Raw genomic sequence first — 7,694 nt, 5'->3', positions numbered from 1 at the left:
TCATGATTTCTGATTTTCCACAGAGGAGCCGTGTAGTATCCATGGGTTATATTTTAAGGAAGAAAACATTTTAAGGTGATTTTACTCTGCTAATACTCTGCAAAATTGCACTTCAAATAAACTATTAAATCCACACCCAAATGTTTTTATAGTTCTGCAGTTTCCAGATGTACAGAACATAAAGGTTTTCTCAGTGCAGGACTGATGTGATATTGTCACTAATATGTTGTTATCTTCAAACATAATAATAATAATAATATTTCTAACACCCCACCCATCTGACTGGGTTGCCCCAGCCACTCTGGGCGGCTTCCAATAAAAATACAGGAAAAACAACAACACTTTGTGTCTCCAGATTGACTAGGAAATTATGAATTCAATACATCCTAGACAATCTGGAGACCTCTGTAAATAGTTCCATTTACATAGAATGTATTGCTTAATTTTGGCAATAGGGAATAAACAGATCCCACCAAGAAAAGATGATAAACGTAAACAATGTTTGGTTGCATTCACACAATATTATTCTCATAACTGTCTCATTGTCTCAGTTCTGAGCACTGAATGTATGTGGGGTTACCCTAGTTATAGAATCCCTTTAGGCTGTGGTTGCTCGCCATCTGTGAGAATCAGGTCCCCAAGTTAAGTGGCAGGGGTGTGAACTTGAATAAAATAGGGGGGGCAGATAAGCCCCAACCCGCATAACCGATCACAAGACACAGTGCACATACATACCGTTTGTATGGCAATCCCCATCAACTTTATTGGGTGGGGGGTGTAGGGACCCCAGCCCCTAGGAGTTGGCTCCTATGCTAAGGTTCCTGTATTGAGTATATTTTGTGCCTTGATAACAAGTGATTTTCCCCTTTTGTTTCCAGAGGTCTTCTGCTTAGATGTAATCCAATCATTTCATGTAACGGTATTTCATGCTGTAAGCGTAACTCAGTCTATAAACTTGAAGTTCGCCAAGGTGTATTTCCCCAAACACTGTTGTACAATGCCAGTTCTCAAAATGGGGTGTTTTGGGGTTTTTTTTTTTTGAAAAGCAGAAAAACTGAACTTTTAAACATGCTAATTTCACAATGTTCACATAGCACCATTTTTGAGATTTGACTGCATACTAGCCTGCAAACTAAAGCATATTGTTTCTGGTACTGTAGCTAATTAACTTAACAATTCAGTTACAATTTGTGCTTCCTGTTAATTTGGATATGTCTGCTTTTACCAAGCATTGACCAAAGGGCACCGGTCGGTTTATGCAGCTGAAGTTTTTCAGAAGGTTATAGCAGTCATTGCATGGATACAAATATTATGTTTCCATAACCAGGATTACTGCACACTCAAGTTCACCTTGAGATCCTAACTGCAATAAATTACAGCACACATTTTGGCACATATCCATCTTATATCCTTCCTCCAATATCCTTCCCCTTTAAATGCAAATATTACCTTATTTAGCAAATAGATCTTATATTTGTGTAGCCTTTAAAAACTTCCACACAAACTTGGAAAGACTGGTTCGCTGTTAAACCTTGTTGATAGCCGTTTATTTGTTTACCGGTACTAACTACCCAGGGACTTACACATGAGTCCGATCCTGCATTGTGCTGCTGCGTGTGTTAAATACCAAGCACATTCCAGTGCTGCAGATTTCAGGAGCTCTCGAGAACGATCCCTTCCTCCAATAATAACTTTTGCATGTTTGATAATAAAAACCTTCACTTAATGGGCCATGCATATTTATCTTCCTTTCCTCAAATAAAGCTCTCTCGTGTGTTTAGATCTGTAAATTAGTCTTCAACCAGTCATTTCGCTGTGTATGTGTATGTATCTAAGTCTGTCCCTCTCCCATTCCTGTTTTGTAACTAAATGTAGGTCCAAGTCTTTCTGTTTGGCCTCTCTCAGCATAATCCTATACCGTACATGTCTTGGTTCAATGGGCTTGCTCTCAGGAACTGAGTAGAGGATTGGAGCCTCAGTTTCTTTTCACTTTGTTGTTGTTCAGTCGTTCAGTCGTGTCCGACTCTTCGTGACCCCATGGACCAGAGCACGCCAGGCAAGCCTATCCTTCACTGCCTCCCGCAGTTTGGCCAAACTCATGTTAGTAGCTTCAAGAACACTGTCCAACCATCTCATCCTCTGTCGTCCCCTTCTCCTTGTGCCCTCCATCTTTCCCAACATCAGGGTCTTTTCCAGGGAGTCTTCTCTTCTCATGAGGTGGCCAAAGTACTGGAGCCTCAGCTTCAGGATCTGTCCTTCCAGTGAGCACTCAGGCCTGATTTCCTTAAGAATGGATAGGTTTGATCTTCTTGCAGTCCATGGGACTCTCAAGAGTCTCCTCCAGCACCATAATTCAAAAGCATCAATTCTTCGGCGATCAGCCTTCTTTTCACTTATATAGTGACTATTCCCCCATTTCTTAGAATGCATCCAGTCATACTTGATAATTTATTCTATGTAGGTTGCATCCCTTTACACTCATGTGTAAGAATTCTATCCAACTCACTTTTAAAGTTGTTGTTCCAATGTTTCATCTGGGAATGATGCCTTTGCTTGTTGAAGTCCCAAAGGATAAGTTGAAATACGATAAATCAACTGCAGGAACCTGTGCTACACCACAGAGGATGCTAAAGCCTTTCCCACCCCGAAGAATAGGTTTATAGCAATTCCTAGGATACAGTCCTCAGGTTATGGGCTGCTGCTGCTTGGGATAACAAAAGGATGTGGCTGGACCTCAAGAGTGAAACTGTACCTAGGAGGAGGAAAGACTTTGCACCTCGAGATCCTTCTGATTCAAAATACAGGCAAAGTGGGCAACCACCTTCAGCAGCAGCATCTGTGAACTTTAATGTGGCAGTTGGGAGGTCACTCAAGGAGCCCAGATGGGTTTAGAGAAGAGAGCTAGGGACTACATATGTGAGAACATACTGTAGAGGAGGTCACATGGTGTTTACACCAGCAGGAAATCAGGATGGCTGGAATCCAGATTCTACTGAAACTCACAGCAGAGATTGGAAGGGGTGCTGATGTCATGATGGGTGTTCTTTTTCCATATAGGTTCTGATCTATAGAGCAGGGGATTGCTGCTTCAGTTATAAGATTTCTGATGGTTCGTTTGATAGTTCTATAATCAAGTTGGGAGCCGCTTCAGTTAAATGGCCGGCTGGGTGACACTGCACTAACATTACTGTGATCCAGCTAGTGGCAACCATCCCATGGATGTTTTGTAGGAAGTGGGTCTGGCAGAGTGAGCAAAATATATGTGTGTGACTTTGAAATCATCCACTTCTGCTTATTAGTTCAGCAAAGGATGGAACACTTGGGCCCACACACCTACAGAAATCATCTCAGAAAGCAATCCTCTACGAGGAGTCCAAGTCTAATGACACATCCTATTAAAAATAGGCAGTGCCGTCCAAGCCTCAGCTGCTGTGACGTTCCTAGCTTGGAATGCTGTACCTAGTTAACCTCCTTAATTTTCTCTCGCTGATCTCTCCTCATGCCATTCCAGCATAATGGCATTTTGCCTGTCCTGAAGGCAGTGCTCCCAGCTACAGGATGTAGCAGGTGGCAGGTTACACAGGAGAATGCAGACACTTTTAAAAGAATCTGTCGACTGGTGGTTCTTCACCTTTAATCTTCTCCTGCCCACCAAGTACACAACATTATCATCAAATGCTCCCCAAGTCATGAGCAAACAAAACTAAGCAGTAGCAGTAATAGGACTACAAATGCTTTTGCTCCCAAGGCCTGAGGGGACAATGGTGGAGAATCAGGGATCAAGGTAGATCCCAGGACAGGGGAGGCATCTCTGAACTGGGGTTCTTCAAGGTGGCTTTGGGCTGGTGCAGGTTCCTTTATGTCTTCACAGCAAGAGAGGTTCTTCCTGATGCCCCAAGTTTTTCCAAGGTCTTTCCAAGAGATTGGCCAGGATCTTGACAGGTCTTGGCTACTGTTTTCAAGCTGGAGTGGCAGAGCACGGGCATGAGGAGTGTGGCAGGAAGTAAGGCTGGATGAATGGTCATGTAATTGTTCTTCCAGGTGTTGTTGAAATACAGCTTCCATCCTCCCTGACCATGCTGGCTGAGGAAGATGGGATCTGGAGTCCAACATCTGAATGGCTACAGGTTCACCATCCCTGTCTCAAGCGGTAGAACAGAGAGGTGGCAGACTCTGGTAGATCATACAAATGGGGAAAAAAAACACTCTCAATTTTTCTTTGCTAATTTTTACCTGAGCCTAAATGGAATGAATTAGTCTCAGAAGCAAAAAGGCAGCTAATGTAATTCTTCCTGGTTTGATATAAAATGCCAGCACTTCCCAGAAGAACTGACAAGGGCCTTACACATAACTGAGCTTCTGTGGTTAAAGAGCACTTCATGTTGACATTGTTATCTTGCCAAGATAGGCGCCAGTGTCATAGGGGTGAGCAAGCTCATCTCCCCCATTCCCACTAATTGCCGGCATCTCTGCAATACGACATTAGAAAGACTAGCGCAGGGCTATGAGGTACAGTGCTGCACAGAGAATTCACCCCCACCCCACATCTCTGCATCAGTCCATCAGTAAGCTGAGCTGCTTGACCTTTCCTCCTTTCCTCTCTAGACTCTCTCAGAACAGAAGCTTCAGTGATGAGCTAGGTACCAGGTTGTGTGTGAGAAAGTGTACTGCTAGGGGCAAAGGAATGCTCCCCTCCCTTCCCTTGGGATAAGAAGAAAAATACATACACTTAAAAGGTTTGTTGAAAGAGGAAGGAAAACTGTAGGTACCAAACAGCAACTCATCTGATGTGTAACAGGAGGGAGTTTCAAGGGGCAGGGGCCACCACACTAAAGGCCCACTTCCTGCACTGTACAGCTTACCTCTGCATGAGATGGACCTCTTAATGAGATGGTATGTGTAGGAGGCTGTCTCTTGCAATGTGCAGCCATCAGCTAGGTATATAAGGGATGAGGTGATCTCCTGGGTATTCTGCTCTCAGGGTGTATAGGGCTTTGTAGTTAAGATAGGGAAGGATGAGGATTAAAAAATAATAATAATTAGTTTTCCAATATTATTCCAATAATAGCCCCATTATAACAATGCCAATTCATATCCAGTTAATACAATTATTAATACAAATTAATCAAATACCAGGTTATAAAGGTAAAGGGACCGAACCCAAAGGGTGCTCATCAATGGTTCCTCTTCATCCTGGAGAGATGTGACTAGTGGGGTGCCACAGGGTTCTGTCTTGGGCCCAGACTTATTCAACATCTTCATCAATGACTTGGATGATGGGCTTGAGGGCATCCTGATCAAGTTTTGCAGATGACACCAAATTGGGAGGGGTGGCCCAGAGGACAGGATCACACTTCAAAATGACCTTAACAGATTAAACAACTGGGTCAAAGCAAACAAGATGAATTTTAACAAGGAGAAATGTAAAGTACTACACTTGGGCAAAAAAAAATAAAAAATGAAAGGCACAAATACAGGATGGGTGACACCTGGCTTGAGAGCAGTACATGTGAAAAGGATCTAGGAGTCTTGGTAGACCACAAACTTGACATGAGTCAACAGTGTGATGCAGCAGCTAAAAAAGCCAATGCAATTCTGGGCTGCATCAATAGGAGTATAGCGTCTAGATCAAGGGAGGTAATAGTACCACTATATTCTGCTCTGGTCAAACCTCACCTGGAATACTGTGTCCAGTTCTGGGCACCACAGTTCAAGAAGGATACTGACAAGCTGGAACGTGTCCAGAAGAGGACAACCAAAATGGTCAAAGGCCTGGAAACGATGCCTTATGAGGAACGGCTTAGGGAGCTGGGTATGTTTAGCCTGGAGAAGAGAAGGTTAAGGGGTGATATGATAGCCATGTTCAAATATATAAAAGGATGTCATATAGAGGAGGGTGAAAGGTTGTTTTCTGCTGCTCCAGAGAAGCGGACACGGGGCAATGGATTCAAACTACAAGGAAGAAGATTCCACCTAAACATTAGGAAGAACTTCCTGACAGTGAGAGCTGTTCGGCAGTGGAATTTGCTACCAAGGAGTGTGGTGGAGTCTCCTTCTTTGGAGGTCTTTAAGCAGAGGCTTGACAGCCATCTGTCAGGAATGCTTTGATGGTGTTTCCTGCTTGGCAGGGGGTTGGACTGGATGGCCCTTGTGGTCTCTTCCAACTCTATGATTCTATGAGCCCTGACCATTAGGTCCAGTCGCAGACGGCTCTGGGGTTGCGGCGCTCATCTCGTTTTACTGGCCGAGGGAGCTGGCATACAGCTTCCATGTCATGTGGCCAGAATGACTAAGCCACTTCTGGCAAACCAGAGCAGTGCATGGAAACACCGTTTACCTTCCCGCCGGAGTGGGACCTATTTACTTGCACTCTGACGTGCTTTCGAACTGCTAGGTTGACAGGAGCAGGGACCGAGCAACGGGAGCTCACCCCGTCACGGGGATTCGAACCGCCGACCTTCTGATCAGCAAAGTGGCCCCCCGCATGCTTTCTCAACAGCCCACAGAATCCTTTCATCCTTACAGCTGAAGATTTATGACCAATTAGCCTTCAGGTTAGATTAGATTCCAAGTCTTTTTCAGTTCCCTTTGTAGATAGTAGAGAGTAGGTTGGCTCTTTGCTTTCAGCATAATTCTTTCACAGAGCACAGCTTCCCCCTTTCTCCCTTTTTCACACACATTTTTGTTCCATTTTTGTTTGTTTGTTAATAATCCAATTTCTTGTAACCTCACTTGCGCATACAATTTTTAAACTTGCATTCCGGGGAGCGTTGCCATATCATAAATGTAGGAAAAAAAGACTTTGGATAAACAAACCATGGGCTCCCCTCCCCCCTCCGTCAATTGGCACCCAATAAAATCCAATCTCAATTCAAGCCTTTAAATCCATGCAGCTGGGTTGTTGTTCTGCAGTTTGTAATCTTATTGTTTCTAGCATATGCCTGTACTTTAATCCAATTAAAATCCAATTAGCAGGACACCCTCTGCTTCCAGGAATGGATTGGGGGGGGGGGTGTCGTGGTAGTCAGAGTGCTCCTTGTGCCCAGTGCCTTTGCCTGCTCTGGCATTCCATGGGGAAGCAAGTGCCAGACTGCAGGGCAATCTGCGGGTGGAGCCAAGTTCCTCTCCCACCCAGAGAGGAATTCAAATACCGGTAATGAGTTCCCCCCATCAATATTTGTTTATCTCCATCTGTCTCTCCCTGTGATGTCGAGGGAGGCATCCATTCCTGGCGCACCAGAAACGAAAGGCCAGGAAGGATGAGGAAATATGTTTGGTTCTCACTTCAATACAAACCTACCCAATGCACGCCTCCCAAAGCAATATGTGAACCGAAAGAAATCCCACCCTTTTGCATGGCGATACCCGACCCCTCCCGTGGTGAAATAAAGACTCAGGACACAATAAGTAAGGTTACTGGGCATAGAAAGGCCACAACTTTATTGGTTACGGATGTTGAGTGGTATTGGCCCAGGCATTGGATCTAACCGAATGTATCTTACTCCAGCCCATTGTTCTGGGAGTCCAGGAAGGGTTAACCACTGATAGGGGAACCCTGTTGCTGCACATCAACTAGGAACTCACCCTGGGGCCACCGATGGGGGCGTGGCTTAGGCCCTCACCTTCCACGGCTTCGGACAGGGCCACGCCCCCGGACTCCTTTAACGGAATACCCTTCATCATTTCGGGGGAGG

Source organism: Lacerta agilis, chromosome 12 (genome assembly GCF_009819535.1).
Source record: "Lacerta agilis isolate rLacAgi1 chromosome 12, rLacAgi1.pri, whole genome shotgun sequence".
Classification (NCBI taxonomy): domain Eukaryota; kingdom Metazoa; phylum Chordata; class Lepidosauria; order Squamata; family Lacertidae; genus Lacerta; species Lacerta agilis.
This window is presented reverse-complemented; position numbering follows the sequence as displayed.